Raw genomic sequence first — 12,810 nt, forward strand, 5'->3', positions numbered from 1 at the left:
TTCTTTCCATTTTAAGGCATGCAATCTGGAAAATTCTTCACAGACATGCACGGAGACTTGTCTCCGAGGTGATCCAAGATCTCCTCAAGTTGACGCCTGAAACCTCACCAGCCAGGTTTTGACCACTTGCAGCCCTGTTGGCTCTCTGTTCTGAGAGCCCACGAAAATCACCCACTGAGCTCCACTTGCAGACTTTAGACATTTTTAAGGCTATTTCTTCAAGGCCTCCCGGGTTTTTCTACAAGCAACAGCACCTCCACTCCTCAGGGACCACTTTTCTGTGGTAGTTGTGTCTCCGTCGTGACGCTGACACCCTGACAGAATAACGAGGAAGAAGGGGTTACACTGGCTCGTGGTTCTAGAAGATTCAAGTCTTCCCGTGTGGGCCACTGAAGAGCATTATGCTGGCAGAGAATGTGGAGGAGAGTTAGCTGTTCCCTCGGTGGCTATCCAGGATGAAACAGCACATGGCCAGGGCTAATATGACCTCAAGGACCCATCCCTAGTGACCTACTTCCTCCAACTTGGTGCCACTTCCTAAGTGCCTGCAACCTCCCAAAATAGCACTGCCATTTGGGAACCAGGTAGTCATGCCAAGTGCCCACTGGGGCTGTTTCCTATTCAAAGCGTAATAGCTCCCAGACAGCAAGAGTGAGGAGGGCCCTTGAGGTGGCAGGTGAGGTATAACAGAGAGATTTGAGGGTTAAGTTAATCTCCATTGTGAAGGACTCATGAGTTCCACAGGTGATGAAATGGAGTCGTGTTCTGAGGTGTTTTGATAACTTGACACAAGCTGGAGTCCTCTGGGAAGCAGGAGCTCTGATTGAAGAATTACCTCCACCAGACTGGCCTGCGGGCATGTGTGGGGAAGCATTTTCTTAATTAATAATTATAGTAATTTGAATGAAAATGTCTTCCATAGGCTTAGGTATCTGAACATTTGGTCCTCAGTGGGTAGCGTTGTTAGAGGAGGTTAAGGAGGCGAGGCCTTATTGGAACAAGAACATCCCTGGAGGTGGGCTTTGAGAGTTTAAAGACTTCATCACTTCCAGTTCACTCTCCTTCATGCTTCCAGTCGAAGATGAGGGCTCTCAGCTTCCTGCCTATCTCCTGCCATGCTTTCCCACAACAGACTCTTACCAAAATAACCTTCCTTCTCTAAGTCGCCTTGGTCATGGTGCATTATCACAGAAGCAGAAAATTAACTAATATAATGATAGATGTGGGAGGGCCCAGCCCAGAGTGAGCAGTGCCTGGGCAGGTGTCTTCGGGCTGTGTAAGCAAGCAGGCTGAGCAAGTCATGGAGAATGGTGCCCCTGCTTCAGTTCTTGCCTCTAAGTTTCTGCCTTGCCTTCCCTTAGTGATGGATGCTAACCTGTAAGCCAGACAAGCCCTGTGCCCCCCAAGTGGCTTTGGGTTATGCTGTTTATCACAGCAACAGAAAAGTAGGCTGGGACAAGGGACAAGGCACCCAGAACAGTCTCCCCTGGATAGAGGTTTGCAGGCTGTGCTGAAGTGGGGGAGCCTGAACCAGAATCCAGCCGTGGAGTCTGAGTGCGAAGGAGGTTGGAGAAGAGCTTGTCTGGTAATCTGCGGGGTAGATCTTCAGCCAAGCATGACTCTGCTTCCACCAGCGATTTGGCCACCCAGAAACATAGATGCATAACAAATCTTTTTTTAAAAAAAATAACTGCATCCTTAAATGGCAATGATACAATTACTGGATTAAGAGACCACGTGAGAGAAGGTAGGTGAGGTTTCTGGAAGACAGATACTGAGTACGAAAAGGGGAGGGAGAGCCATGCAACAATTATTGTAAAAATACAGTACGTTATATACATATTTGCACCATCGACTTTCAACTCAGAAATGCTATTTACACTTTTGTTACAATCTTGGTTAGAGAACATTTTTTCTTTAAAAGTGTGGCCTGCTGGCAAGTGGGGATTCCGGTAGAGTACCTTGTCCCAGGAGGGTCTTCAGCTGACTATTCCAACAGGAGGAATAGTTCCTCTCACCCACAGAATTTCAGACTTAAAAATTCATTTAATTTTCCTTTAACTAAAGGAAAATTTTCTTTTTCTGATGTAGACCAGGCTGGCTTTGAAGTCATGATCCTTCTGCCTCTGCCTCCTGAGTGCTGGGATGATAGGTAGGCACTACCAAGTCTGGCTTTTACAAAAGAGAACTTTCAAAGATTGGGATGGGAGCCAAACACCGCCACACTGCACAATTCCAGTCTTGGAGGCCAAGGCTGGAGTCCAAAGACAAATCTCACTGATGATTGTTCCCCATACGCCCAATTTACTCAGGAGATTTTGTCTTTTTCTACTTCCCATATAGATTAGATCTATGTATGTCTTAGGGTCTTCTTTGCTGTCTAGGTTCTCTAGGGTTGTGAATTGTAGGTTGGTTTTTCTTTGTTTTATGTCTAAAAGCCACTTATGAGTGAGTACTTATTATATTTGTCTTTCTGGGTCTGGGTTACCTTACTCAATAGGATGTTTTCTAGATCCATCCATTTGTCTGCAAATTTCAATATATCATTTTTTCCCACTGTGTAGTACTCCATGGTGTAAATTATTTTCTTTCTTTGGTCAACGAGCATTTAGGTTGTTTCCAGGTTCTGGCTACGACAAATAATGCTGCTGTGAACATAGTGAGCACATGTCCTTGTGGTATGATTGAGCATCCTTTGGGTATATACTCAAAAGTGGTATTGCTGGGTCTAGAGGTAGGTTGTTTCCTAATTTTCTGAGAAATTGCCATACTAATTTCCAAACCAGTTATACCAGTTTGTACTCCCACCAGCAATGGAGGAGTGTTCCCTTTACTCCCCATTTTCTCCAGCATAAGCTGTCATTGTTTTTGATCTTGGCCATTCTTACAGATGTAAGATGGAATCTCAGAGTTGTTTTGATTTGCATTTCCCTGATGGCTCAGGATGCTGAGCATTTCCTTAAGTGTCTTTCAGCCATTTTAGATTCCTCTGTTGACAGTTCTCTGTTTAGGTCTGTACCCCCCCCCTTTTTAAATTAGATTATTTGTTCTTTTTTCATGACCAATTTCTTGAGTTCCTTGTATATTTTGGAGATCAACTCTCTATCCATGTGGGGTTAGTGAAAATCGTTTCCCATTCTATAGGCTGCTGTTTTGTCTTGTTGACCATGTCCTTGCTTTACAGAAGCTTCTCAGTTTCAGGAGGTTCCATTTATTAATTGTTTTTCTCAGTGTCTGTGCTGCTGGGGTTATATTTAGGAAGTGGTTCCCTATGCCAATGTGTTCAAGTGCACTTCCCACTTTCTCTTCTATGAGGTTCAGTGTGTTTGGTTTTATGTTGAGGTCTTTGATCCATTTGGACTTGAGTTTTGTGCATGGCAATAGATATGGATCCATTTTCATTCTTCTACATATTGATATTTAGTTATACCAGCATCATTTGTTGAACACTCTATTTTTTCCATTTCATAATTTTTGCTTTCTTGTCAAAAATCAGGTGTTTGTAGGTGTGTGGATTGACATCTGAGTCTTTGATTTGGTTCCAATGGTTCTCCTATCTGTTTTTTTTTTTTATGTCAATACCAGGCTGTTCTCAGTATTGTAGCTCTGTAGTAGAGTTTGAAGTCAGAAATTGTGATACCTCTGGAAGTTCCTTTATTGTACAGAATCGTTTTGACTATCCTGGGTTTTTGCTTTTCTATAAGAAGTTGAGTATTGTTCTTTTGAGGTCTGTGAAGGAATTTTCCTGAATTTTGATGGGCATTGCATTGAAGCTGTAGAATGCTTTTGGTAAGATTGCCATTTTTACTCTGTTAATTCTACCTACCCAAGAGCATGGGAGATCTTTTCATTTTCTAGTGTCTTCTTCAGTTTCTTTCTTCAAAGATTTAAAGTTCTTGTCATACAAGTCTTCCACTTGTTTGGCTAGAGTTACTCCAAGATATTTTATGTTATTTGTGGCTATTGGGAAGGGTGATGTTTCTCTGATCTGATTTCCTTCTCGGCCCATTTATCATCTATGTAAAGGAAGGCTACTGATTACAAGATTAATTATGATGTTTATGAGTTGTAGAAGTTTCTTGGTAGAATTTTTGGGGTCACTTATGTACACTACCATATCATCAGTAAAGAGTGAGAGTTTGACTTCTTCTTTTCTGATTTGTAACCCCTTGATCTCCTTTTGTTGTTTTATGATATATAACACACCTAGAAGACTTGTATGGTTGCTCATCATATGCCAGGCAGGATGAAATCAAGTCCCCAAGCAGTGAGCTCTTGAAAACTAAAGCAACATCAACTCCAGACTTCTGGACATTTGCGTTGTTGTTGCTGAGACAGGGTCTCATGTAGCCCAGGCTGGTCTTGGCTTTAATTCACTATAAAGCTGAGGTAGACCTTGAACTTCAGATCCATTTTCCCCTCCATTTCTAGTGCTGAGATTATAGGTGGATGGAAGCCTCTATGCCTGATATGTGCAGAGCTGGGGGAGAAATCTAGAATTTCATATGTGCTGGGCAAGTGTACCGCCAACTCAACCCCACTCTGCCCATGCTGAGTGTTCCAAACAGCGAAGGGGGTTATCTCTGCAGGAAACTGCAGAGCTAGGAGAGTTACTGGGCCTCTTCTTCTATTTGAGAACAGCACTAGCCAGGCCCTGCTGCAGGCAGGCACAGTACCTGCTAATCCAGCCTCAGTGCTGCTGTTTTTGTCTAGCTCAGCTTTCTCCCAGCTCTGGCTGACTCTCTGACAAAAGAGATGAAGATTGACTTTGGCTCACAGTCTGAGAGGATACAGTCCATCCAGGTAAGGAAGGCACAGTCATAGGAGGCTACATAGTGGCAGGAAAGAGAGGGCAGACTGGAATTGGAGCCAGACGGGAAGTCTCAAGGTTTGCTGAAGAATGAGGGTCCACCATCCAAAGGTTCCACTGCATTCCCGAACACTGACACCAGTTGGGAGCAAGGTGTTCAGATCCCAGCCTGTGAGAGATGTTTCGCTTCCAAATCATGATTGGCAGGCAGCTCTCCGAATTCTCACTGGACTCACAAGGGAGCAACCTCAATTCCTTCTTTCTATACTGGAGGAGATGTCCAAGACTGAGGGAGAAGGAGCTTTTGTCAGGAGGAGGAAAGGGGGCCAATGCCCACATGATGACTAAGATGAGGATGAGGATGATGTGGGAGGAGCCTTCTACAGTACCCCCAAGCTCATCTGTCTAGCCTTCATCATTTATGAGGTGTCTTTTGCCATACTCCCCTAATGATTGCTTACTGGGGAGGGAAACAAGTTCAGAGACATCGAACAATCTGCTCAAGATAACCCTGTGAACCCAGAGCTCTGCCCAACTCAGAAGTTCTTCCTCTGCCACCCCTGGGAAGAGAAAGGTCTCATTTTATCAGGTAGAACACTGGACTGGTCTTTGTCCTTAAGCTTCCCCTAAGCCAAGAGGCTCTATGCTGACAGCTAGGGCCACATCAAAAGGGATTTCTGGCCTAGGTCTCATACGGCCTTCTCAGTTGGCAGCATCCTGGTCCTACCTGAATCTGCCGTTGCCATGTCTTAACTTCATTCTTTGGGCCAGCTGGCTACCTTGTTTCTCCAGCTGTCATCTCCACTAGAACCTGAGCCACCTTTGACCTTGTGGAGTCGGGAGCAGACGTCTACCTGATCTGGCCCAGTCCCTGGGCTCTGCCCTTGACCTGAGTTCTGATAGGTGAACTCCACAGGCTAGGCTTTGCTTTGGCCTGGTCAAGTCAGTCCCTTGGCTCATCAGACCCCAAGTCCATCAAGGCCACCTTGACCTTGCTTCTAGGAGAGCTCCCAGACCTCCATGCCACACCTATCTCCATGCCTTGCTCTTTCTGCTTCTTCAGTTTTTTGCAAATGATTTTCCAAGCCAGTGGATTTAATTGCATTACACTTAGGGAAATTGGTGCCATTTCTTAATTACTTTTATAGCTGAAAGGCAATTACTTAGCAATCCCAGACGGGTATTCTCATGTTGCCTGGAGCTCTTTGGCTATAAGGAATGTCTGCGGGGAACTAGACCTGGCTTTGAAGAGCTTTGGGCGCCCCTTGGGTAATGGAAATTGGGCTAATTGGGTTTGAGGAGAAGGGTATATTTTGTAAGAAAGAAGATAAAATAAAGGTGTTTTTATACCGTGATCTATCCAGTTGTTTGAGACAAAACCTGCCAAGCTTATTCAGCCTCTCCCTCCTGCCTGGCTCAATGCCTAGGCATTTGGGAGGAGCTGTCTCTGCACCTGTTGATGCCTCTGAACCTTCCCCAAAGCCCATTCTCCTGCCAGGCCACTGACATCACACCGACTGACGTGACTTAGAACTGGCCACCCACTCATGTCCACCTGACTGACTCCCTGCAATGTATTGACTGCAGCCCCTGAGGATGTGGCCTGATCTAGAAATAAAAAAGTCTCATTGCAGATGCAATTACTTATAGTTAGGGAATTCTAGATGGGGCTGTCATGAATTTACTCAGGTGGACTCCAGAGTCAACAGAAAGCAAAGGGGTTGGGTCAAAGCCAGAGAATGTGTCTTCAAGCTGAGAAGAGCCAGGATGACTGGGAGTTTCCAGAAGCCATAGGTGCCCTGGAGGGATCTGCCCTCACAGCTTCCAGAGCAGAGAGCCAGCCAGCACCTTCATTTTTGATGCTTCCAGACCCATGAGCAATTACATTTCTGTCCTTAAAATCACTCAGGGGGTCGCCATCGGTTGTGCCAACTTGCATTATTGCACCACACTGAGCTAAAGTCTGGGCTACCTGCTGTGAACTCAGGGAACAGCTCCTGCCAGTCTCCTCGGGTTCCCCATTCCCACTTCACCACACACACACACACACACACACACACACACACACACACACACACACTTTGCTCTTCCTCACACAGAGAAAACCCTCTCTTATCTCAGGGCCTATGCACCCGATCTTCTGTTTCCCTGAGAACCACCCTGCCACCGTGGCCTTGCATCTGCTCCAGGTCAGGGCTGCAAAGGAATAGTCCCTATCTGTCCTCTGGGTACAGAACCCCATGCCCACTCTGCTGCCATGTTGGTGTCTTTTCCTGTTGCTGCAGATAAAATGCCCTGACTAAAGCAATGTAAGGGAGAAAGAGTTGACACAGGCTGACAGTTTCAGAGGGATGGAGTCTGTCTTGGTGACAAGGCATGACAGCAGGAGCACAAGATGCGTCTGTTACATTGCATTGGCAGTCCGGGAATGGAGGGAGAACAGGAAGAAGAACCAGGCAATGAAATCCCAAGAGCTCCTTCCCCTAACCCCCAGTGGCACACTTCCTCCAGTGAGGCTCCACCTCCTAAGAGTCTAGAACCCTCCTGCTGGTACTGAGGGTCCAGACACACAAGCCTGTCTAGGACGTTCCATGTTCAAGACATAGCCACGCTCTTCCTGTGCAACCCAGGAAGCCAACATCGGGCTCCAGTGGAAACCAACTCAGGAATCCAAGGAGCCTTCCTCTCTTTACCTTCACCATGTCAAGTCCCTTTTTCTGTTCCTGGGGTAGGGGTGGCTTCTTAGGGTTTCTGTTGCTGTGATAAAACACGGTGACCAAAAACAACTTGGGAAGGAAAAGGTTTATTTGACTTATACTTACAGGTAACAGTCCCTTACTAAGGGAATTCAGGACAGAAACTCAAGCAGGGCAGGATCATGGAGGCAGGACTTGAAGAAATCATAGAGGATTGCTACTTACCGGCTTGCTATTCATAGATCTCCCCGTCTACTTTCTTATTGTATCCAGGACCACCAGCCAAGGGGTGGCACCGCTCACAATGGGCTGGTCTCTCCCACATCACTAATTAAGAAAATGGGCTACAGACGTGCCTCCAGACCAATCTTCTCGAGTCATTTTCTCAATTGAGGGGGCCTCTTCCCAAATGACTCTAGCTTATGCCAAGTTGACCTAAATCCAGCCAGCCCAGGTTGGCTCCTTGAGAGAAAAGAAGGGGAGCTGCATGTGAGGCCCACAGCTTGGGTAGGGTGTTGAGATGGGCTTCTTTACTCATTGATTCATTCAGCACACACCTGAACATTGAGGACTGGCAGAAGGCTGGGTGCCTTCTGAGTGACTCACAATATCATCACTCAGAAACTATTTCGAGGTCGTCATTTGCCATGGAGGAGCGGGGGAATTAGGACCCTCAGAGCTGCCAGTCTGTTGATAAATCCCTTAAATAGAGTTACCTCACCACTGCCCTTCCCTGTCATATGTTTTCACCTCTAGAGTGCTTTATAAATCCTCATACAAGGGGAGTGCCATGCCAGTGGTTGCTGTCTCGTGTCATTTGGGTACAAGGGCAAAGAAACATTCTGCACCAGCTCAGAAAAAGTATATCGTGAGTCTAATGACATTTCCTTCTGCTGGTGAAATTTGTGCACAAGGAGCCGACAGGTACAGAGAGCACTGAACTCCAAGTGGCACCCCAGAGAACTTTTGGGGCACAGAAAAAACCCCAAGTTAGGTTGGAAGAGTCCCAGAGCAGAGGCCTCCCAGGATGGCTCTCTCCTACTGAGCTGACCAGGTGGGGAAGAGCTGTGGGCTCATGTGCTGTATGGGGTGAAGAGCCTGGCCCCAGGACTAGGACAGCAATGCAGGTTTAGCCCTGCTAAGGGCCCTGTAAAGAGTCCATATAGCCAAGGCACTGAAAGTGCCCTGGGATCCAGCGGTAGCCTCTGTGAGTCAGGCATGGGGAGAGGGAAGAAGCGTACACACAGGTCCAGCCGTACCCATCTATGATTCCTGTTCACACTGAAGCCCTGCCATGTCCCAATGGTATAATGAACAGCACCTAGGAAGATGCTGTCCCCATCCTCCCGAGAGCAGGTGGGGACACACTGCCCTTAAACATGATGGGAACCACAGAAGAGCGGAGGCAGAGGCAGAAGGGTGCAGTAACGTTCTCCTGCCTATTTATGTGAGACCCAGAACCTACATATATGAGCAAGCTCCCGGAAAGCAGGCTACCAGCCCTCATGCGGCAGGAGCTTGCCCCACACCCAGGGAGGAAGAAGGAAGACACAGAGCTCCATGAGGAACTAACCAGGGACAATGAGGTCCCTAACTCCTGACCTTCAGTGCCCTCTGAATGACTGTCCCTGTGCCATCAAACCTCCTATTGTGTTCCTGCTTCTTTGGTCTTCGTTTCTGAAGACTCCCATGTGGAACTTATTATATAAATTTGTTATACATTTTTCTCTCGCTAATCTGTGCTTGGTTATGGGGTGTCAGCTATGACCCTCTCGATGGATAAAGACAGTTTTCTCTCTCCTGCATGCTCAGAGTCAAGCCAGGGAAACTGAAGCAGGTGGGTTATTGTGTCTTGAGATGGCGGCATCTGTTTCCTCTGGGTCTGGAGGAGAAAGTCTAAAAGCAAGCTGTCTGCAGGACAGGCTTTCTCCAGGTTCTCAGTGCACATTTGCCTTGTTTCTGGTTGCTACGGCACTCTTCCCTGGGTGTTTCTTGCCAGTAAAGACAGCAGCCAGGGGATTAGAGCCACCCTGATCTCACACTACCTTGACATCTACAAAGGCTCTGTCTCAAAGTCTGGAGAGAGGGTGGCAGACCTTTGGGAGAACAATATCAACTCTACAGGATCCTAGAATCCTCTCCTGTGACAGTGTGGAGCTCTTGCATGCTGAGATCAGTGGGCAGCATGTGGAACGATGATGAGCTTTGTAGATAGTAGAACCCCAGAAAAAGCATGGGGCTGATGGTTCTGTGGGGGGCTTTGAATCAGGTAGGCTTGATCTCTCATCCAAGACACCTTGTCTTGCAGGAGGAGACTATCACTGCAATGGAGTAAGAAGAAAGAAACTTGCCCATCACAAATGACAAGGGGGAGGGGTACGAGTTGTAGCAGGGGTGAAGAGGGGCAATGATCCCGGCAGGGCAGCTGAGGAACATCCGAGGGGAAGCTCATTTTAAGCTGGAACTCCTCGAGTCCTGAAAATGCCTTGGCCTGGGGTCATCTCAAAGGACATAGCCATGTTCTCATCAGCAACCCACTCAAAAGAAAAACGAGCCACCCTTGATAAACCCCCCTCAGGTGGGTGGGTCGGGGGGAGCTGATAGGTAGGCAGTTACTTATTTCAATTGCTTCTGGCCTGGATGGTGGGTGACTGGGCTCTGCAGCCCTAGGCCCAGGAGGCCAACTCACTGAAGTAGCCTGTGCTTCAATGCTGGTCTGTTTGCATTTCTTGACAAAGGAAATTTGTTGGGCTTAAGTTGCCAAGGGTTCGCATCTGGATCCTATGATGTCTGGCTTCAGGAGGGCTGCGCAGAACCCACTCCTCAGGGCCTCGCTGGCCTCGTGTAATTAACTTAAGTGCTCTGAAGATGAAAGCTTAGTGGCCTGATCCCGGATTACTGTGAGCGCCGCAAAGGTAGGCAGAGCAGACTGGGCGAGTTATCTCCTGCTATTGAAGTTTCTGGAGATACAGTGGTGGACAGTGTCAGTCAGGAAGTTTGGGCATGTTGGAATTTATTAAATTTGCAGTTGGGGGGGAAAAAAAAGAGAAACAAAAAACAAGCCGGAGTTCTGGATGCCAGCACCAAGGGGTCAAGTGGAAACACAACTTCACATAACGAAGTGATTAATCATATTTTGTATTAGGCAAACCAATATCTTAAATCAGCCTCATTTTCGTGCAATTCCAAAGCAGAGATGCTAATTTCCTGATTCCTTCCTCATCACTTCTGGACGTTTCCTTTTAGCTCCTGACTCTAACTGCCTCTTGCTCTATCTCCTCCTTCTTGTTCTCAGCTCACTCCCTTCTCCAGCTGGAGTAAGGTAGCTTTGATCATCCGTGCTGGGGGTGGGGCTGGTGAACGTGGGGTGCAAGCGTGTGGGGATTCCTACAGGTGATTTTTAGGCCTGGATTCCATTGTGACAGCCATGATTTATTTTAACTACCAACCCAGGAAAGCAGGCGCCGCCAGGATGAATACCTCCACCAACCCCCTAGCCAACTAATTTTACTGTTTATGAATCACTAATATGTTTAAGGGAGGGGGAAAGGAGTGCCATTGTAGATAGCCAAGAGTCAGGCTTTGAGAAGAGACCTCATGGTGCTCAAACAGTTCCACATGGCTGCGATGGCAAGACTTTCCAGATAGACAACACATGGGGTACAGATAGCGCCCCCGCCTCAGTGGGGAGGCGGGCAGAGGCTACCGGGAGATGAAACACTTTCATCTCTCTCAGGGAGATAAACAGGCCAGGCTGGATAGGCCTCTTTATTTACAAAAGAAAATTAAATCCGTTTTAACACTTGCTCCCTTCATAGGAAACACATGTTCCCTGGTAATTGTTTTGAACTCATTTAATGGAGTCAGGCTGCACCGCGCCATCGAGTTGGGTTTGCACTCTCGTTTTTTTCTCACTGGCCAGGGGTGGCCATGGAATTTGCAAGGAATTTCTTCCCAATTCCAGTGGCTCCAAGAAGGGGGCATTCTTTGGCCGAGCTTTCCGTGGAGCCAGGTTTGGCTTCCTGCCCCCTGGAGGGAAACCCCTCACTCCTTACTGAGAGAAGTCTGCCCCCAGCGCCCCTTGCCCCCGAGTCCTTATCGGGAGTTTGGGGTGGATCAAAGGGACTCACAACCCTAATTGAGCCCGACAGGCCTCCCTCCCGCCTGGGAGTTTTTGCAGAAAGAGAAATGAAAGGTTGGGTGATTTTCCCAAGAGTTTCTGATAGAGTTTTACAACGGCAAGGTGTCACTCAAAATCTCTGTGTCCCCGGGCCCTGGTCTGTGCTTTTCAAATGTTAATGTGCGTGGGACCTCCTGGGGGCTCTAGCTAAATGAAGCCTCTCATTTGTAGGACTAGGGTGTGGCCTGAGATCTATTTCTAACACCGCTAGGGGTGACACTCAGAGCAGGAGTCACAGGTGCTGTGGGCAGCTGGGAGCCGCCTCCAGGGGTCTAGTTCTGCGGGGGTCTAGTTCTGTCTCTAGCGGGCGCTTGAGAACGTGCGTGAGTGCCCAGGTCTTCCTGACCCTGCTGGTGGCAAAGGACACTTTCCAAACCTTTGTCCAAGATTAATATTCTCCCTGGGGCAACTGAGTCTCAGCAGGATTCTCCCCGCCTACCTCCACCCCAGAACTCAGGTTAAGGGAGGGTGACAGAACCAGAGCCCTTGTGTATACAGAGAGTAGTAAGTGGGGCAGGCAAGCATAGGGAATGGCCTGGCAACTTACACTTCCGTTCTTCTAATGATATACACTTGGCATATCCAGTTTAGAACAATACACCTAGCAGCCCATCGGCAATGGGAGGTCCCTCCCCAGCTATGTAGAGTGGCACAAATACCCATTCCACTCTCAACAGTGGAAATAATTTCTCCTCCCTTCAGTAACTGTCAAACTGGGGCAGTTTCTATTCAGACATTCCAGTTATGTCCAAGAACAGGGTGGAGGGGACTCGATTCTGCCTGAATCAGTTTGGGATGCATGTGCAATAAGGCAAAACTGTGACCTCGGATGAACTTTTGAGTCCCCTATTTATTATCTTATGCTCATGCATAATTGGGCGTGTGTGTGATTAAAATCAGATGCATTAGGGAATTTAGGGATATGTACAGTAGAAAAATGATATGACCTAATCTATCAATCAAAACAGAACCACCCTTGCCCAGGCCCTTGGCAAACAAACTCCTCTTGAATCCTGTAGGAAGAAAATCTTGGGGAGTAATCAGGGCCCTGGAGTGTCTTCCCCTTGGGGCCTGCTCTTCCCCTGCAGTAACTTCAGGCCTGTTCCTTCCATTTCCTTCCAATG

This window comes from Microtus pennsylvanicus, chromosome 12 (assembly GCF_037038515.1).
Source record: "Microtus pennsylvanicus isolate mMicPen1 chromosome 12, mMicPen1.hap1, whole genome shotgun sequence".
NCBI classification, from domain to species: Eukaryota; Metazoa; Chordata; class Mammalia; order Rodentia; family Cricetidae; genus Microtus; species Microtus pennsylvanicus.